Source organism: Aythya marila, assembly GCF_965140915.1.
Source record: "Aythya marila genome assembly, chromosome: 13".
NCBI classification, from domain to species: domain Eukaryota; kingdom Metazoa; phylum Chordata; class Aves; order Anseriformes; family Anatidae; genus Aythya; species Aythya marila.
In genome coordinates this window covers 2,501-23,130 of record NC_139054.1, presented here as the reverse complement: position 1 = coordinate 23,130, position 20,630 = coordinate 2,501, and the positions used below count along the sequence as shown (strand labels likewise).

General features: G+C 48.4%; 1 long non-coding RNA gene across 2 annotated transcripts; it reads left to right on the top strand.

The window, feature by feature from the left end:
- The first annotated feature begins 9,349 nt into the window (after positions 1-9,349).
- On the top strand, positions 9,350-14,707 carry LOC309883032. Of its 2 annotated transcripts, XR_014318395.1 has the most exons (5): positions 9,350-10,215; positions 10,336-10,385; positions 10,485-10,553; positions 10,779-10,872; positions 11,794-14,707. It is a non-coding gene; the product is annotated as an uncharacterized lncRNA (long non-coding RNA). The 2 variants fall into 2 exon arrangements; XR_014318394.1 differs by lacking the exon at positions 10,485-10,553.
- Positions 14,708-20,630: the final 5,923 nt, after the last annotated feature.

Here is a 20,630-nt window from a genome sequence, read left to right as displayed (position 1 = left end):
TTGCCTGTGTGTTTGCTGTCTGTTGAGTCTTTAGACCTTGCAGCCTTCTAGTCTTGATGTCCTTGAATTGACATATTAGAAGTATGTTTATGAGGTGTTGCTAGGTAGTTGTATTTGGGAAACAGTTGAGCATGGTTCCTTGACCGCGTAAGTGCAGTACTGCCAAGAGACTGAGCAGGGTCACCTTCTTCATCACTGAAGAATAAGTCTGTTCGGGCCCATTTCGGCGCGGCGCCGCCCGGGCCCATTTCGGCGCGGCGCCGCCCGGGCCCATTTCGGCGCGGCGCCGCCCGGGCCCATTTCGGCGCGGCGCCGCCCGGGCCCATTTCGGCGCGGCGCCGCCCGGGCCCATTTCGGCGCGGCGCCGCCCGGGCCCATTTCGGCGCGGCGCCGCCCGGGCCCATTTCGGCGCGGCGCCGCCCGGGCCCATTTCGGCGCGGCGCCGCCCGGGCCCATTTCGGCGCGGCGCCGCCCGGGCCCATTTCGGCGCGGCGCCGCCCGGGCCCATTTCGGCGCGGCGCCGCCCGGGCCCATTTCGGCGCGGCGCCGCCCGGGCCCATTTCGGCGCGGCGCCGCCCGGGCCCATTTCGGCGCGGCGCCGCCCGGGCCCATTTCGGCGCGGCGCCGCCCGGGCCCATTTCGGCGCGGCGCCGCCCGGGCCCATTTCGGCGCGGCGCCGCCCGGGCCCATTTCGGCGCGGCGCCGCCCGGGCCCATTTCGGCGCGGCGCCGCCCGGGCCCATTTCGGCGCGGCGCCGCCCGGGCCCATTTCTCAGGTGGAGCTACTGAGCAGGTGAGATAAAGGAGCTGGGAACAGAGAGGTATTGCACAATTATATGTTGCATTAGTTGTAGTCAGCGTTGTGGAGGAGGTGGGTGTCAGAGCTAGCGTGCTAGTAAATGCTGGTTCTCTGTTTTTGCAAGCGATGATGAACCTGTTTGACGTAATTCCATTTGAAAAAGTTCCAGAGTACTTGACTGGTCGTGTTGTTCTTTCAATTTTAAAAGCTGCAGCAAAAGCATGGGGATTGTTGCTTCTAGAAACGTCTCAAGTCTCCTGTCCGCTCTCTGCATGTTGTTCAGGTATAGCACATTTTAAAAAACAATTAAAAAAAAAAAATGATAACCAGCTGCTGTTGCTCCTGCTCTGCTCCTACTTCCTTGTGCTTTGTCCCTCCTCTTTCCCAGGTGATTGGGTTTGGGTGCTGGGCGGGGCCAAATGGTATATTATCCCCAGGCATGGCATCAGAGAGCTCCTTCTGCCTGGGCTGCTCTTTGGGATAAGTGCTTTGTGTTTCCTTCAGTCAGTTGCAGGGTTCTTTAGGCAGGCTGGTGTCTATGAATTTCTAGATTTCTAAGAGCTTGAAATAGAGGGATATTTAGTAGAGGCTGCTGGCTCACTTGTTTTTTGGGATGGTGTCATACACTTCTGTTTTTGAGTTATATTTTAATCTTTAGAGGTATAAAACCACTTGTTTTAGTCCCCTGGAGAGTTACACCAGCTTGATTACATGCTACATGTGGCTTGACAGTGTAGATGCAGCATTACCAAGAGACTGAGCAGGGTTGTATCAGAGTCACCTTTTTCATCTGCAAAGGGTATGTCTGTGATTACCCCTGCTGGGGCTGCTGTGTGTGTGCATGTCTTTTTGGTATTTGTGGAGCTCAGTTGTTTTTTTTTTGTGTGTATGTTCTAACTTCTTGTTTTTCTGAGCTGTAAATAGTGTGTGTGCTGAATGTGGTTGGCAGGAGGAGGTGGGGAGCTGCTGAAGACTGGTAGGTTTGGTTTCTCGGAGTGTGCGGCAGCCTTCCTGTGTGATGCGACTGACTGTTGGGCGGGAACGTTCCAATTTGTGTGTGTTAAGCAATGTAGCTTGTAGTGTGTGTTGTGTGGCCCGGGCAGAGTTTGCTGTGGTGCTGTGAGCAAAGAGTCTCAGTTAGAACTGTTAAGCAACTGAAGTAACGGAGCTGGGAAGAGAAAGGTATTGCAGTAGTGTACTGGGTCTGGCTGGAATGTTAACTTTCCTGGCAGCAGCCCTTACAGTGCTGTACTCTGCGCTTATAGCTGGATAGCAGTGTTATCACATCAGTGTTGTGCCTACTGTTGAGCTGCAGTGGCACAGCATTGGGCCTTTCTCTAACCCTCCTAGGGGGTGGGCAAAAAGTGAGGAGAGAAACATCACTAGGGCAGCTGACCTAAACCAATCAAAGGGATATTCCATACCATGTAATGTCATACTCAGCAATAAAAGTAGAGACAGGAAGAGGAGGGGAGGGGTGGGCTCTTGTTGGGAAAACGTCGGTCCTCTTCTCGAACCCCGGCTATGTGCATTGAGGCCCTGCTTCAAGGACGTGGTCAATCATCGCTCATTTGTGGGAAGTAGAGAGTAATTTCTTTTCTTTGCACTTCCATATAGCCTTCATTTATTTTATTTGTTTTCCTCCCTTCTTTTTATTTTTTCCCTTTCCCCCTCCCTTTTCCCCTTTCACTTTTTATTTTCCTTTAGTTAAATTGTTTAGTTCATAATCTTTATTTAATTATTATTATTATTTCCCTTTTCATTAAATTATCCTTATATCAACCCGTGACTTGTTCTTTGCTTTACTTCTACCCCTCCTCATCTAAAAGAGGGGGAGTGAGAGAGCGGTTGTGGGGTTTAGCTGCCCAGCACGGTAAAACCACCACAAGCAGGTACGCTGTGGCTGTGAGGTGCCTCAGAGTGTGCTTTTCTCCTGTCTTTGCAGGTGCTTTGTGCAGTCGTGGACAGGGAAGGGAAATCCTCATGTCACAAAGCTCTGAGGGAAGGTTTGTGTTGTCAGCCTGGTCATCCTTTATCTGAAGCGAAGGGAAGATTGTTTGGTGTTTGATTGTTTTGGTGTATAATCTGTTCTGCACCTAGATTTTTCTTTCTATGTAAAAAAAAAAAAAAAAAATGTTCGAGCTATTTCCAGTTAAGCAATTTCCAGTTACTTGCTGGGCTGTATTGTCCTTTTAATATTCAAAGCTGCAGCAAAAACATGGGGATTGTTGCTTCTAGAAACACCCCAGTTCTCTTGTCTGCAGTCTGAATGCTTTTGAGCTAAAGCAGATTTCAAAAAAAAAAAAAAAAAACCAACACCAAAAAAACAAATATACACACACAAAAAACAACAACAAAAATCCACCTTTGGGTGATTTGTTGTGAATACAGCGATCATTTAATCCCTTTGTTTTCCCAGGTGGTGTGGATGATACTGGTTGCACTGTTGGAGCTTGGATTCGGAGAGGAAGAGGTGAGCACAATTGTACGTTGCATCAGTACTAGTCAGCATTGTGGAGCAGGTGGGCATCATGGCTGGTGTGTTAGTGAATGCTGTTACTCTGTTTTTGCAGCTGATGATGAGCCTGGCAATTGACTAAGATGACAATCAGTGCCTGTGCATTTCTTGAGGCGGAGGGACTTTACCATGCAGCAACCTGAGAGCTAAGTTAGGGGACACGTGGTATTTGCATATCTGGGGTGGCTAATGGGAGCTGGGAGCTAGAGCAGCATGGAGCCAGCTGGCTGAATAGACTTGGTGCCACGGTGAGGGTGGTTCAGGATGGGTCACGTTCAGGCTGCTTGTGGCTGGGTCACCAGGCTAATAGAAGCAGCGGGATTATTTTGTAGCTTGAGTGCGTGTGCCAGGCAGGACAGTTTCCTTCTGTTCGTCTGTCTTGTAGTGTTGCTTCTGCAGCGTCTGTTCTGTGCTTCTTGGGTCCTGATATCCTTCTAGCTTTTTACAATGGACTGACCAGACAGGCAACTTGGTAGCGGTGCTGAAGGGCCTCAGTGCTTGATTTGTTATAGCTCTGATCTGAGCACTTCTTGTCTTGCAGTCGCTGCTTAAAGTGCAGATCTGTTTCAGGTCTTGTGCATCGTATTCGGTTTGAGATCACATCTGTTTCCATCCTCACTCTTGCAGAAGTCATCTGGACCGCATCAGGAGCTCCTGCTTGGGAATTGATTTCCTAAGTGTCTTCTTATGGGGTTTTCAGTCCCCATCCTTCTGGTCTCTTGTCTTGAAGGCAGGCTTTTTAGGCCTCCATCATCCCAGTTCTGGCAGTTGCTTCCAGTCACATGTCGTGACATTTGAGTCTCTCCTAGGGTCTGGTGCAGAGCACCTGTTCTGACTTGCTGTTGCCATAGGGCTTTCCTCTGGGGGGTCACTTTTTCTTGCGCCTTGTGTTGTGTGTTTTGTTTGTAGTGTTTGTGGCGTGGCTGTGTGTGTATGTGTTTGGTCTGGAGCTGTCCTGCCTGGCAGTTAGTGATGACAGCTAACGTGGCAGTGCATGGGTGTACTAATACATTGTCTGGACTGTGTTGGCGAAGACATCCAGTCTGCCTCTGCGCACGTACTGAAGGGCAGCAGGCACAGTCATCTCTGTGGTGTTTGGCAGATGTTGGGGGTTGGGGGGACAGTTGAGCTGCTTGCGAGCAGCTGTTCGCATAGCACTTGAATGGTATCCTTGAGGAGGTCTGTTGAATCTTGAAAGCTTACAGATATGGGGTTTTGAAATTTTTATTTTTATTTCTATCCTGTCCCCAGTAGAGTGTAAACCTTTGGAGGAACCTGTCACAGGAAAGAGCCCCTTCTGGAACTGTTCAGCGCTCTGTAGGCAGCTCGGTGACTGGCTTGATCTACTTCTGAGGTGCTGAGGTATGGGGGCTTCTGTTTTGAAACGATAATATTGTAAATGGGGTTCCTTTGTGTTGTTGAGGGATGGGTGCTAATGCTGGCAGCTGAATGATTATTTTGTGACTGTTTTCCCTTGTTCAGGCTGAAACGCAGTGTGCAGTCCAGGATGTCATGACCCGAGGTGCCTCTGGAGTGACTCGTACGTGATGAGCAGAGGTAGCTGTTATTTTTGGGGTGCGGTTCAGTGCAGTTATTTTCTTACAACCAATAGAGTAAAATTTCAGTTACTCTTTTAGAGGTGCTATAAGTGGGTGAAGAGAACAGATGGAAGCGTGTGCCATGTGGGGCAGGCCAGCGGCTGAGGTACAGGAGGCGATGAGAGTAACTGTCCTAAGGGTGCTAAGGGTGCTGTGGCTTTTGCTGCTGCAGTTGCTTTCTCTCCAGTTTATGAGGTGCCACAGACAAGGTGGGCTGAGATATCCTTTAGAGTAGGAGGAAAGCAGGTCGCTGGAATGCTGCGTGGTTCCTGAGAAAGGTGTTGTAGAGGAAAAAGGTTGTCTGGTGTGGCAGTTCCTGATGGCGTTCTTCTTTAATAGGCAAAGAGGTGCCTGAAGCCCCCTCCTGTGCAGCCTGAGTACGCCTCGCTGAGGATGAAGCCTGCTTTCCAGCAGTTCCAAAAACTGTGTTGAGGCTGAAATGCTGTGTCTGTGTTTGGGTTGGGGTTGCACCTTGGTGAGTGCAGGGATGGGTTTTAGGCCGGTGCAGCAGAGGGCCTGGCCCCAGTGTCCTCTAGTGTGTTTTGACCCAGCATATCAGCATAGCCTTTTGGTTCTCAGATAGCCTACTGAAGTAAGTGATTTTTCCTGCGAGTGGAATGGATTTGATTTTTTTTTTTTGGCGTGTAATCAGTTCTGCTCCTAGATTTTCTTTCTATGTAAATAAAGGATATAAAGAAAAAGAAAAGGTACGTTGTTTTTGGGAAACCGTGGGAAGGGTTCCTTGACTACATAAGTGCAGTAGTGCCTAGAGAGTGAGCAGGATCACCTCCTTTATCTCTAGAGAATAAGTCTGTTTGGGCCCATTTAAGCGCGGCGCCGCCCGGGCCCATTTAAGCGCGGCGCCGCCCGGGCCCATTTAAGCGCGGCGCCGCCCGGGCCCATTTAAGCGCGGCGCCGCCCGGGCCCATTTAAGCGCGGCGCCGCCCGGGCCCATTTAAGCGCGGCGCCGCCCGGGCCCATTTAAGCGCGGCGCCGCCCGGGCCCATTTAAGCGCGGCGCCGCCCGGGCCCATTTAAGCGCGGCGCCGCCCGGGCCCATTTAAGCGCGGCGCCGCCCGGGCCCATTTAAGCGCGGCGCCGCCCGGGCCCATTTAAGCGCGGCGCCGCCCGGGCCCATTTAAGCGCGGCGCCGCCCGGGCCCATTTAAGCGCGGCGCCGCCCGGGCCCATTTAAGCGCGGCGCCGCCCGGGCCCATTTAAGCGCGGCGCCGCCCGGGCCCATTTAAGCGCGGCGCCGCCCGGGCCCATTTAAGCGCGGCGCCGCCCGGGCCCATTTAAGCGCGGCGCCGCCCGGGCCCATTTAAGCGCGGCGCCGCCCGGGCCCATTTAAGCGCGGCGCCGCCCGGGCCCATTTAAGCGCGGCGCCGCCCGGGCCCATTTAAGCGCGGCGCCGCCCGGGCCCATTTAAGCGCGGCGCCGCCCGGGCCCATTTAAGCGCGGCGCCGCCCGGGCCCATTTAAGCGCGGCGCCGCCCGGGCCCATTTAAGCGCGGCGCCGCCCGGGCCCATTTCTCAGTTGGAGCTACTGAGCAGGGGAGGTAAAGGAGCTGGGAACAGAGAGGTGTTGCACAATGGTATGTTGCATTAGTAGTAGTGAGTGTTGTGCAGGAGGTGGGTATTAGGGCTGGCGTGCTGGTGAATGCTGGTTCTCTGTGTTTACAGATGGGGATGAGTCTGTTTAAACTAATTCCAGTTGAGAAAGTTTCAGTTACTAGCTTGGTGATATTGTCAATTCAATATTAAAACCTGCAGAGAAAGCAAAAAGGGATTTTTGCTTCTAGAATTACCAGAGATATGTTGTCTGCTCTCTGCATTCTTTTGAGATAAAGCTGATTTTTAAAAAAGAAAGAAAAAAACCACAGCTACTTCTCTTGTTCTCTTTCTACTTTCTTGTGCTTTGCCCCTCATCATTCCCAGGTGATTTGGTTTGGGTTCTGGGTGGGGCCAAAAGGTATATGAGCCCCAGGCATGCCATCAGAGAGCTCCTTCTGCCTGGGCTGCTCTTTGGGGGTAAGTGCTTTGTGTTTCCTTCAGTCAGTTGCAGGGTTTTCTAGACAGGCTGGAGTCCATGGAATTCTAGATTTCTAAGTGGTTGGAATTCTAGATTTCGAAGTGCTTGGAATAGAGGGATATTTAGTAGAGTTTGCTGGCTCACTGTTTTTTGGGATGGTCACATATGCTCCTGTTTTTGAGCCATATTTTAATCTCTACATGTATAAAAACACTTGTTTTAGTCCCCTGGAGAGTTACACCAGCTTGATTACATGCTATGTGTGGCTTGACAGCGTAGGTGCAGCATTACCAAGAGACTGAGCAGGGTTGTATCAGAGTCTGCTCTTTCCTCTGCAAAGGGTAAGTCTGTGATTACTCCTGCTGGGGCTGCTGTGTGTGCACGTCTTCTTGGCATTTGTGGACCTCAGCTGTTTTTTTTTTTTTTTTTTTTTTGTGTGTGTGTGTATATGTTCTAAGTTTTTGTTTTTTTTTTTTTCAGGGGCAAATAGTGTGTTTGCTGAGCGTGGTTGGTAGGAGGAGGTGGGGAGCTGCTGAAGACTGGTAGGTTTGGTTTCGAGGAGTGTGTGGCATTATTCCTGTGCGATGCGACTGATTGTTGGGCGGGAACGTTGCAGCTTGTGTGTCTTAGCCATTGTAGCTTGTGTAGTGTGTGTTGTGTGGCCCGGGTGGAGTTTGCTGTGGCACTGTGAGCAAAGAATCTCAGTTAGAGCTGGTGAGCAGCTGAAGTACCGGAGCTGGGAAGAGAGAGGTATTATTGCAGCAGGTATGCTGTGGCTGTGAGGTGCCTCAGAGTGTGCTTTTCTCTTGTCTCTACAGGTGCTTTGAGCAGTCGTGGACAGGGAAGGGAAATCCTCATGTCACAAAGCTCTGAGGGAAGGTGAGTGTTGTCAGCCTGGTCATCCCTTATCCGAAGCGAAGGGAAGACGCTCAGGTGTTTCCCTGTGAGGGTCCGAGGTGAGGCTGTGTGGGATAGAGGAGCAGTGTGGCAGGTGGTTGCTCGCAAGAAGAGTGGTCATTGTGTCCTTCTGTGTTCCCAGGTGGCGTGGGTGATGCTGGCCGCTCCTTTCAAGCTTGGACCTAATTTGCAGGTACAGAGGCAAGTGGCCTGCTGTTTTGAAAGGATAAAACTAAAGATGGGGTCCCTTTTGTTGTTGAGGGATGGGTGCTACTGCTGTCAGCTGAATGTTTATCTTCTGCTTGTCTTTCTCCTTTGTTGAGGGTGAAACGCAGTGCGCAGTGCAGGACATCTTGACCCGAGCTGCCTCTGCAGTGACTCTGGTGCATGATGAGCAGAGGTAACTGTTGTTTTTGGGGCGCGGTTGTCACTGCAGTTATTTTCCTACATCCAACAGAGTAAAATTCCAGTTTGTCTTTTAGAGGTGCTATAAGTGGGTAAAGAGAACAGATGGAAGCGTGTGCCATGTGGGGCAGGCAAGCGGCTGAGGTACAGGAGGGGATGAGAGTATGTGATTTTTTTTCTGGGGATGGAATGGAATCAATTTTGTTGGTGTATAATGTGTTCTGCTCCTAGATTTTTCTTTCAATGTGAAGAAAAGTTTGAGCTAATTCCAGGTAAGAAAGTTCCAGTTACTTGCTGGGTCGTATTGTCCTTTTAATATTCAAAGCTGCAGCAAAAGCATGGGGATTGTTGTTTCTAGAAACTCCCCAGTTCTCTTGTTTGCACTCTGCATGCTGTTGAGCTAAAGCAGATTTAAAAAAAAATACAGGAAACACACACACAAAACAACAATAACAAGAACAAAAAAAAAACAACACCATTGGGTGACTTGTGAACGCAACGATCATTTAATCCCTTTGTTTTCCCAGGTGGTGTGGATGATACTGGCTGCACTGTTGGAGCTTGGACTCGGAGAGGAACACGTGAGCACAATCGTATGTTGCATTAGCAGTAGTCAGCATTGTGGAGAAGGTGAGCAATGGGGCCAGCGTCCTAGTGAATGCTGTTACTCTGTTTTTGCAGCTGATGATGAGCCTGGCAATTGACTAAGATGACAATCGGTGCCTGTGCATTTCTTGAGGCGGAGGGACTTTACCATGCAGCAACCTGAGAGCTAAGTTGGGGGGCACCTGGTATTTGCATATCTGGGGTGGCTAATGGGAGCTGGGAGCCAGAGCAGCATGGAGCCAGCTGGCTGAATAGACTTGGTTCCACGGTGAGGGTGGTTCAGGCTGGGTCACGTTCAGGCTGCTTGTGGCTGGGTCACCAGGCTAATAGAAGAAGTGGGATTATTTTGTAGCGTGAGTGCGTGTGCCAGGCAGGACAGTTTCCTTCTGTTCGTCTGTCTTGTGTTGCTTCTGCGATGTCTGTTCTGTGCTTCTCGGGTCTTGATATCCTCCTAGCTTTTGACACTGGACTGACCAGACAGGGGACTTGGTAGTGGTGCTGAAGGGCCTCAGTGCTTGTTTTGTCATCATGACTCTGATCTGAGCACTTCTTGTGTTGCAGTCACTGCTTAAAGAGCAGGTCTGTTTCAGGTCTCGTGCATCATATTCGGTTTGAGATCGCGTCTGTTTCCATCCTCACTCTTGCAGAAGTCATCTGGGCCGCATCAGGAGCTCTTGTTGGGAATTGAATTCCTAAGCATCGTCTTATGGGGTTTTCAGTCCCCATCCTTCTAGTCTGTTGTCTTGAAGGCAGGCTTTTTAGGCCTCCATCATCCCAGTTCTGGCAGTTGCTTCCAGTCGCGTGTCATGACATTTGAGTCTTCTCTAGGGTCTGGTGCAGAGCACCTGTTCTGACTTGCTGTTGCCATAGGGCTTCCCTCCGGGGGTCTCTTTTTCTTGCGCCTTGTGTTGTGTGTTTTGTAGTGTTTGTGGCGTGGCTGTGTGTGTATGTGTTTGGTCTGGAGCTGTCCTGCCTGGCAGTTAGTGATTAATGTGGCAGTGCATGGGTGTACTAATACATTGTCTGGACTGTTTTGGCGAAGACATCCGGTCTGCCTCTGGGCACGTACTGAAGGGCAGCTGGCACAGTCATCTCTGTGGTGTTTGGCAGATGTGGAGGTGGGAGAGTATATCTGCTTGTGAGCAGCTGCTCGCATAAGCGCTTGAACGGTGTGCTTGAGGAGGTCTGTTGAATCTTGAAAGGTTACAGATATGGGGTTTTGAAATGTTTATTCTTATTTCTTTCCTATCCCCAGTAGAGTGTAAACCTTTTGGAACCTGTCACAGGAAAGAGCTCCATCTGGAACTGTTCAGCACTGGGTAGGCAGCTCAGTGACAGGCTTGATCTACTTCTGAGGTGCTGAGGTAATGGGGCTGCTGTTTTGAAACAATAATTTGTAAATGGGGTTCCTTTGTGTTGTTGAGGGATGGGTGCTAATGCAGGCCGCTGAATGATTATATTGTGACTGTTTTCATTTGTTAAAGCTGCAACACAGTGTACAACGTGGGACTTGAGCATAGCTGCTTTCGGCAAGGTGAGTGATGAACAGATGTAGCAGGCACTTTAGGGGTGCAGTTGTCACTGCAGTTAGTTAACTACACAAAATACAGTAAAAATCCTGTTTATATTTCAGAGGTGTGTTGTAGCTGGCTTAAGAGAGCAGATGGAAGCATCTGCCTCGAGGGCAGGTGAGGGAGCAGAGGTAAGGGAGCAGATGAGAGTAACTGTCCTAGCTGTGCTGTGGCTTTGGATGCTGCTTAGGCCTATGCTTTTCTTTTTGTTTCACAGGTGAGTCGCACAGGCTCAGAGGGGCTAAGCTGCACTCTAAAGAGCAGCACGAGAAGGGCGGGCTGTTTGTGAGCTGGATTGGAGCAGAACTGCCAAGTAGCACGAGGTGACTGCGAAGGGTATCCATCTTGCTTTGCAGGTGCCATGGCAGGCTCTCCACAGAAGCAGCTGAGGATTTGAGAAGAGGTTGCAGATCATCAAGGAGCAACACATGCAGGGACGGCTTGAAAACGGTATGGCTGCTTTCTCTTCTGTTTATCAGGTGTCCCAGGCAATGTGGGCTGTGATGTTAGTCTTTAGAATCGGAACATAGCAGGTGCTGATGGCTGTCTTCTTTGGTAGGCAAAGAGGTGCCCAAAGCCCTGTCCTGTGTAGCCTGAGCACACCTTGCTGAGGATGAGGTGTCCTTTCTACCAGTTCCCAAAACTGTGTTGAAGCTGAAATGCTGTGTCTGTGTTTTGGTTGGGGTTGCACCTTGGTGAGTGTAGGGATGGATTTTAAGTGGGTGCAGCGGAGGGCCTGGACCCAGTGTCCTGTAATGTGTTTTAACACATCAGCATAGCCTTTTGGTTCTCAGCTTACTTAAGTAAGTGATTTTTCCTGTGAGTGGAATGGAATTGAATTCTTTTTTGGCATGTAATCAGTTCTGCTCCTAGACTTTTCTTTCTATGTAAATAAAAGCTTGAGCTAATTCCAGATGAAAAAAAAAAAAAAAATCAGCTACTTGCTTGGTCATTTTGTCCTTTTAATATTCAAAGCTGTAGCAAAAGCATGGGGATTGTTGTGGAGGAATGGTTAAGTGAGGTAGGACACGTGGATGTTGAGCAGTTAGGAGGTCATGGGCTAGGGGAGGTACCGTACTCAACTCATATGAGCCTGGGCACGTGCGCAGCTGGTTGAGAACCAATCAGGCCCAAGGACACGATGCCCTTGTGTGGTTGGGAAAGTCCCTAAGGCGGGACGGTAGCTAAAAGAGGGAGGAACTAACTGACAAGATAGGAAAGTGTTAGCCAATCCTGAGCTTAGTTTTTGCAATATGTATGAGTTGATTATGTTCGAACTAGATAAAAGGCGACTGAGCTATCCATTAAAGTTGAAGTTCACTGTTCACTCATATTGAGCGTCTGTGTCTTCCTTCTGTCGACAACAAATAGCGCCCGAACAGGGACCGATCTGAACGGGATTTGGACACTGCTGGCGGTGATCCTGGGCCACGGTTGGACGGAATAAGGGAGGAACCGGTCCTGCAACGCAGCCCAGGAGGTGGAAGGGACAAGAATCCCCTCACCCGCGTCGGGAAGGTGAAAGGGACGTGGAGTCCCCGCACCCGGGAGAGGATCCCGCCGGTCACGCGTCGCCGAGGTCTGAAAGGTGAAAGGGACGAAAACTTGGAGTCCCCGCACCCACAGCTCGGAAGGTGGAAGGGAGTCCCCGCACCCGGGATGAGCCTATAAAGGGTCCCGCCGGAGAAGCGCCGCCGAGGTCTTTGCAAAGGCTGCAACCAACGTATATAAAGGTATGGAGAGACAAGCGGCGTATGCTTTGCTCGAATGCTTTTTAGAAAAGTGGATCACTTCAGATATAGACTGCAAAAAGGATTTACCAGGATTATTAGCATATGGAGTAATGCAGGGTTGTTTTATCAATCCTGATACAGTTTTTCAACAAACAGAGTGGCGTAAATTTGGGGACAAATTGTTTGATGAAGTTATTAATGAAAATAAGGCTGCTAAAAAATTATTGAAGCCTTGGAGAGCAGTCACTAACGCCTTAGTTATACATCAGGCTGAGCAGAGAGTCGCTACTGCTGCTACAGAGCGACTGGGATTGCCGGGAAGTGTTGGAGCTGGGGATTGCCCACTGCCGCCTTCAGTGAGAACGATAACGCTGCCTCAGGGGGCTACGGGGCAGTGGGAGCCTCCCCCCCCCTCAGTCACCGCCACGAGCAGTGCTGCGCTCGGAGTTCCGCGGAATCGAATGGCAGCTGACCCTCACCGTGTGGCGAGTCGGCACAGAGCAGAGGGACGGACATCAGGACCCTGCAGCCTGTCTGATGTAACCATGGAAGCAGCGGCGGCTGTACTGCTTCTCTCTGGCATTCTTTTTATAAGAGGTTTACCTTGCAATGAAAAAGGGATACTAACTGGAGTGTTAATAATTGTATGTGTTATTCTTAAATGTCCAGGTATTTTGTGTTGAAAGTATTTGTGTAAGGGTAAGGTTTTAAAACAAAGTGTTGCAAGTCACTTCACGAGGAACACAATGAGAGGCAATACTTGTTTGTTTGCTTATCATTCTAAATTATATTCATGTGGTATGATTGAGGTTGTGGTATGATTGAGAGTGAGATGTGCCAGAGGCCTCTGGGTGTGTGAGTGTGCTGTGTACTGTGTTAGTGAGAGCGCATTTATTGCCATAGTGCAGGCTGAAATCATAGGAAATTAGTACTGGTCGAGCAAAATCATGTTTCACAAGTATGGAGTCATTGTGCGAAGTAGCCACTTGGAGAAACTTAAGGGAACGTACTGTTTAAAACTTTTTGATTGTAATGAGTCAATTCACAAATCCATTACTTTCTTGAAAGAGCACATGAGAGAGTCAATATGGTATCAATCCTTTCAATCAATGGTTCACTGATTTGTTTGAAACAATGCATAGATGGTTACTGGGATTAGTCAAAGAGGGATTAAGGATTTTGTTCACTGTGGTGTCAATCATCATTGCATGTAGTATTGTGATAAATGTGGTTAAAGAGTTACTTGCAAAAATGTTATAAAATGTTAGAGATTTTGAAGTGGTGCCAGAAACAGGTGCCCAGTGGATCACTGCAAAGTGGACTGAAGCAGCTTTAGAATCTGCACACGCCGAAGACGACCAGGAAGAGGTTCCTGATAATCATTCTGACAATGACGTGGGCTGTGACACCTCGACGACTATCAAGAACAGCCTTTGATCACCATCAAGTGATTAGGTTTAAGTGTGTTACTACTAAGTTGTGTTACTTACTATTAATTGTGTTACCATTAAGTGCTTACAGTAATTGTAGTGTTATTAGGGTTAAGTTGTATAGTTGTGTTATGTTATGTACCCTTTCAGAACATGCTTGTTTGGGGTCCCGATAGGGGATCCAAAGGAACTGAGTGAAATGTTAGCACCATACTCTGCCCGTATTACTCTGCTTAATGGATCTTTTTCTGACTGTAGGAACTGCACACGCTTTGGCTAGCATAAATAAGCTTGCTTGTTGGGCTGTTAAACAGTCAAATGTAACCACACAAGTTCTTTCTGAAATGTCGCAAGACACGGAAAGCCTAAGGCACGCTGTGCTGCAAAATAGGGCCGCTATTGATTTCTTGTTCTTGGCTCAGGGACATGGGTGTGAAGATGTAGAAGGAATGTGTTGCTTTAATCTTTCCGACCATGGTCAGTCAATTCACGACCACTTGAAATGGTTAAGGGATCATACACAAAAAATTGTAGTACAAGATAGTTGGTTTGAAGGTTGGCTTAAATCTGTTTTTGGGAACATGGGTGGATGGGTTTTGTTAGTTAAAGAGGGACTTTGCTTTCTACTTATAATTATATTGATTATAATTGCTGCATATGTAACCTTTAACTGCCTAACTAAGAAACTAGAGCAACTCACAGAGAAGGTATTTGTAGCACAAAATAAAAACGGGGGAATTGTGGAGGATTGGTTAAGTGAGGTAGGACACGTGGATGTTGAGCAGTTAGGAGGTCATGGGCTAGGGGAGGTACCGTACTCAACTCATATGAGCCTGGGCACGTGCGCAGCTGGTTGAGAACCAATCAGGCCCAAGGACACGATGCCCTTGTGTGGTTGGGAAAGTCCCTAAGGCGGGACGGTAGCTAAAAGAGGGAGGAACTAACTGACAAGATAGGAAAGTGTTAGCCAATCCTGAGCTTAGTTTTTGCAATATGTATGAGTTGATTATGTTCAAACTAGATAAAAGGCGACTGAGCTATCCATTAAAGTTGAAGTTCACTGTTCACTCATATTGAGCGTCTGTGTCTTCCTTCCGTCGACAACAGATTGTAGCTTCTAGAAACACCCCAGTTCTCATGTCTGCACTCTGCATGCTGTTGAGCTAAGCCATATAAATAAGGTAATAAAACCACAGCTGCTGTTCCTCTTCTTTCTGCTTTTTTTGTGCTTTCCCCCTGCACTTTCCCATGTGATTGGCTTCAGGTTCCAGGTGGGACCTAATAGTAACTGAGTTGCAGGTGTGCCATCAGAGAGCTGCTTCTGCCTGGGCTGCTCTTTGGGGTAAGTGCTTTGTTTTTCCTTCAGTCAGTTGCAGGGTTCTTTAGGTGGGTCAGAGTCTATGGACTGATGCATTTTCAAGTAGAAACCGGTACGCATATCTTTTCGAGGTGGCAACTGGTAGGATCTGTCATAGTAAAGCAATCTAAGTAGTAGGTGCCTGTATTGCACGCAGCTCTTCCTCAGGTGAGTAGTTATTACAGCAGTTTTACGGATAGTATGGCGATGTTATTTTGTGTGTTTGCTTTGTGTTTCTGGGTCCCTTATGATTTTTGCAGAATTACAGGGCTTTTTGTGAGTCTTTGCCTATATGTCAAATCTTATCAAAGTCACAACCTTGGTGGCAAAGTGATGGAGCAGGGTTTAGGAGAAATGTATCATGGAGGCTCCCTGTGTGAGCGTGTATCTGAAAATGGCAGCATTGGGCATATAAGCAGTGGCATTTCTCAGGGTTAGGGGCGGTTTGTTATATTTCTGGAGCTTTTGCCTGTGTGTTTGCTGTCTGTCGAGTCTTTAGACCATAAAGCCTTCTAGGCTTTATGTGCATGGAATTCACATATTTGAGGTATGTTTATGAGGGGTTGCCAGGTACGTTGTTTTTGGGAAACCGTGGGGTACGGTTTCTTGACCACATAAGTGCAGTACTGCCAAGAGACTGAGCAGGGTCACCTTCTTCATCACTGAAGAATAAGTCTGTTCGGGCACATTTCAGCGTGGTGCTGACCGGGCACATTTCTCAGGTGGAGCTACTGAGCAGGTGAGATAAAGGAGCTGGGAACAGAGAGGTATTGCACAATGATATGTTGCATTAGTAGTAGTGAGCGTTGTGCAGGAGGTGGGTATTAGCTCTGGCATGCTAGTGAATGCTGGTTCTCTGTTTTTGCAAGTGATGATGAACCTGTTTGACGTAATTCCATTTGAAAAAGTTCCAGTTACTTGACTGGTTGTGTTGTCCTTTTAATATTAAAAGCTGCAGCAAAAGCATGGGGATTGTTGCTTCTAGAAACACCCCAGGTCTCTTGTCCTCTGCATGTTGTTCAGGTAAAGCAGATTTAAAAAAAAAAAAAAAAAAAGAAAATGAAAATCTGCTGCTCCTGCTCTGCTCCTACTTCCTTGTGCTTTGTCCCTCCTCTTTACAATGTGATTGGGTTTGGGTGCTGGGCAGGGCCAAATGGTATATGAGCCCCAGGCATGGCATCAGAGAGCTCCTTCTGCCTAGGCTGCTCTTTGGGGTAAGTGCTTTGTTTTCCTTCAGTCAGCTGCAGGGTTCTCTAGGCAGGCTGGAGTCTATGGATTTCTGGATTTATAAGTCCTTGGAATTCACTTAACAGAGGGATATTTAGTAGAGGTTGCTGGCTCACTGTTCTTTGCGATGGTGGGATACGCTTCTGTTTTTTGAGCTATATTTTAATCTCTAGATGTACAAACCTACTTGTGTAATTTTCCAGGGGACTAAAACCAGCTTCATTTCATGCTACATGTGGCTTGGCAGTTTAGATGCAGCGTTACCAAGAGCCTGAGCAGGGTTCTATCAGAGTCTGCTCTTTCCTCTGCAAAGGGTAAGTCTGTGATTACCTCTGCAGGGGCTGCTGTGCGTGCACGTCTTTTTGGCATTTATGGATCTCAGATGTTTTTTTTTCGTGTGTGTATGTTCTAAGGTTTTGTTTTTTTTAGGGGCAAATAGTGTGTGTGCTGAGCGTGGTTGGCAGGAGGAGGTGGGGAGCTGCTCAGGACTGGTAGGTTTGGTTTCTCAGAGTGTGCGGCAGCCTTCGGGTGCGATGCGACTGATTGTTGAGTCTCTCCTGGGGTCTGCTGCAGAGCACCTGTTCTGACTTGCTGTTGCCATAGGGCTTCCCTCTGGGACTCACTTTTTCTTGTGCCTTGTGTTGTGTGTTTTGTTTTAGTGTTTGTGGCGTGCCTGTGTGTGTATGTGTTTGGTCTGGAGCTGTCCTGCCTGGCAGTTAGTGATGACAGCTAACGTGGCAGTGCATGGGTGTACTAATACATTGTCCGGACTGTTTAGGCAAAGACATCCAGTCTGCCTCTGGGCACGTGCTGAAGGGCAGCTGTCACAGTATATCTGTTTGTGCACAACTGCTTGTTTAACTCTATTCATTTAATAAATTGTAAAATTTAATTGCAATCCAATTTGGGACCCAGTCATGTATGACAACTGGGGGCTTGTCCAGGAGGGCTTTGGTTCCTGAATTCTTACTTTATCTAGGAGAGGCGCCCCACCATTTGGTGGCTGCTGTTCGAGTCAGGTCGGGACTAATGGCATCTTGAACCTGAATAAAGGTAAGCAAAGGTTTTGATTTTTTTTCAGTTCCCTTGCTGGCTGCAGCACTATATTTTGCCCGTAATTCTGCGTGTGAAGATCTGAATGAAGACAATGGAGTCATAAGCGTTTAAAGCGTATACTGTTCTGTTGGGTGGGTTTCGGTTGCCTGTGTGTGTAAGAGTGTGACTGAGACGGAATTCAGTTCCGAAGCGATTGTGGAGGTCTTCTAACCACGGTTCCAATCTCCTGCTAGGGACTTGGCCAGTGAAGGAACGACAGGATTCCTATAGGATTTGTGGGTGGGTGATAGATCTTAAATCCTCCCTAAGACACTCTTATTAAGGTAACCAAGGGCTGTGGGAATTGCCACAGTAACATTCCTAGATGGGTCAGACAAAATCGAAGACCAGGGACCAGAAGAAAGGGAGCAAATTACCAGACATACCACCAGAAAGTCCATTAGGAATAACGGTTAGAAATTGGAATGAGAGGGGCCCCAGAAAAGGAAAAAGTAAATAAAAAACGGTCCAGTATTGTGTGATAGAATGGCCAAAGGAGCCTTTAACACCACATATCTTTCAGCCTGCTTTTGGATCCTTTGAAGACTGTATTTGTCAGGCCTTAAATACACATGTTAATTCGAGGGAACCTTTTTGCTGGGAAGAAAGTGATTATGCAGGATTATGGATCAGGAGGACTTCATGTCCTTTTCCAGCCTCAATATTTACACTAAAAGCAGATAAGAAATTTGAAGAAGAACAAGAACAGGAAAAAGGAAAAGATAATAAACGGGAGCCGTTGGATAACCTACCATCTCCATATCCTAACAATCCACCTCCGGTGGCTGTGGTATCTCCAGCAGTACCACCATTGCCCCAGCTTTCAACACCATCAGCACGAGAATGAGACCGACCACCGGCTGCATGCACAAGAAGTAGTACTGCCGTATCTGAGAGAGCTCCTCTATATCCCTTAAGGGAGGTAACTGGTGTATAACTGGGTTGGAGTTTTAACAGGGTTTTAATGGTTTCAGGGTTAGTGTTTTAGTGTTTTAGAGGTTTTTTTGTTTTTTGTTTTTGTTTTTTTTTTTTTTTGGGATGGAGTGTTGCTATGTTTTTTAGGGTTAGGGTCCTAGGGTTTTATTTTTGGTCAGTTACTTAGGGTTAGTGTGTTAAGATCCTCTTTTTTTTTTTTTTTTTTTTTTTTTTTTCAGGTTAGGTTCTCCAGGGTTAGGGTTTTGAGCATCCTAGTTTTTTGGGTTATGGTGTTGAGCATCCTAATGTTTTGTGTTAGGGCTTTGGGTTTTAAGCATCCTAATTTTTGGGTTAAAGTTTTGTGTGTCTTCATGTTTTCAGTTTGTGCTTAGAGCGTCCTAAAGTTTTGGGTTTTGGTTTGTGTTTTGAGCGTCCTAATGTTTAGAGTTACGGTTTTGAGCATCCTACTGTTTTGGCTTTGGGTTTTGTGCATCTTAATTTTGGGGTTAAGGCTTCAAGCGTTCTAATTTTGTTGTTTAGGGCTTTGAGAATCCTAATGTTTTGGGTTTGGGTTTTGAGCGTCTTAAGTGTTTGGGTTAGGGCTTTTAGGCATAGTACTTCAGGGGTTTAGTGTGGTAAATAGCTTGGGTTATGCCTGTAGGGGTTTCAAAGTTTTTTAGTGTTACGGCTTGAGGCTTTTTTGAAAGGCCGGTAAGTGCTTGGGTTACAGTGAGTGCCGGTAAATGTATTTCTCGAACACTCGGCCTGTGATTGATCAAGCCAGCTGCCTGGGGAATGCTGGTAGGCGTAGTTTTCCGGCACCGGGCTTCCGGGAGGCCATGTTATTTACCCAGAGTATGCCGGGAGATGTAGTTCTCGGACTCTGGACTTCCGGGAGGCCATGTTGAGTGCCCAAAGCATGGTGGGAGGTGTAGTTTTTGGACTCTGAACTTCCGGTAGGCCATGTTTGGTTCCCAGAGCATACCGGGAAATGAAGTTCTCGGACTCTGGACTTCCGGGAGGCCATGTTGGGTGCCCAGAGCATACCGGGAAATGAAGTTCTCGGACTCTGGACTTCCGGGAGGCCATGTTGAGTGCCCAGAGCATACCGGGAAATGAAGTTCTCGGACTCTGGACTTCCGGGAGGCCATGTTGGGTGCCCAGAGCACACCGGGAAATGAAGTTCTCGGACTCTGGACTTCCGGGAGGCCATGTTGGGTGCCCAGAGCATACCAGGAAATGAAGTTCTCGGACTCTGGACTTCCGGGAGGCCATGTTGGGTGCCCAGAGCATACCGGGAAATGTAGTTCTCGGGAACTAGGGTTAGTGTTAGTGGTTAGGGTTAGGGTTAGAGGTTGGGTTAGGGTGAGGGTTAGAAGGTTAGGGTTAGATCCGTTAGGGTTAGGGTCATCAGGGTCAGGGTTTGGGTTAGGGTTTAGGGTTCTGGTTAGGGTTGGGGTTAGGGGTTGGGGTTAGGGTCTGTTAGGGTTAGGGTTGGGTTAGGGGTTAGGGTTAGGGGGGTTGGGGTTAGGGTTAGGGGTTAGTGTCTTAGGGTTAGAGGGTTAGGGTGGGCGCGGGCAGCCATTAGGGTTAAGGGTTAGGGTATTAGGGTTAGGGTTAGATCCGTTAGGGTTAGTGGGTTAGGGTTAGAGGGTTAGGGTCATTAGGGTTAGGGTCATGGTTAGGGTTAGGGCGCCGTTAGGGTTAGGGTCAGGATCAGGGTTAGGGTTTAGGGGTTAGGGTGAGGGTTGGGTTTAGGGTCTAGGGATAGGGTCCGTTAGGGTTAGAGGGTTAGGGTCAGGGTCTAGGGTTAGGGTATTAGGGTTAGGGTTAGATCCGTTAGGGTTAGTGTTAGTGTTAGGGTGGGCGCAGAGCGGGCTGTTAGGGTTAGGGGTTGGGGTTGGGGTTAGGGTCATTAGGGTCAGGGTTAGGGTTAGAGGGTTAGGGTCTTAGGGTTAGGCTTAGGGCGATTAGGGTTAGGGCGATTAGGGTTAGATCCGCCATTAGGGTTGGGGTTAGGGTTAGGGATAGGGTTAGGGTTAGGGTTAGATCTGCTGTTAGGGTTAGGGTTAGAGGGTTAGGGTTAGGGGTTGGGGTTAGGGTTAGGGTCATTAGGGTTAGGGTTAGGGGTTAGGGTTAGGGGGTTAGAGGGTTAGGGTTAGGGGTTTAGGGTTAGGGTTAGGGTTTAGGGTTAGGGGTTAGGGTTAGGGTTAGAGGGTTAGATCCGCCATTAGGGTTAGGGTTAGGGTTAGGGTTAGTGGTTTTTTTGTTAGGGTTAGGGTTAGGGTTAGGGTCATTAGGGTTAGGGTTAGGGTTAGAGGGTTAGAGGGTTAGAGGGTTAGGGTTAGAGGGTTAGGGTTAGGGTTAGGGTTAGATCCGCGGGCCATTAGGGTTAGGGTTAGGGCTAGGGTTAGGGCTTAGGGTTAGGGTTCGGGTTAGGGTTCGGGTTCG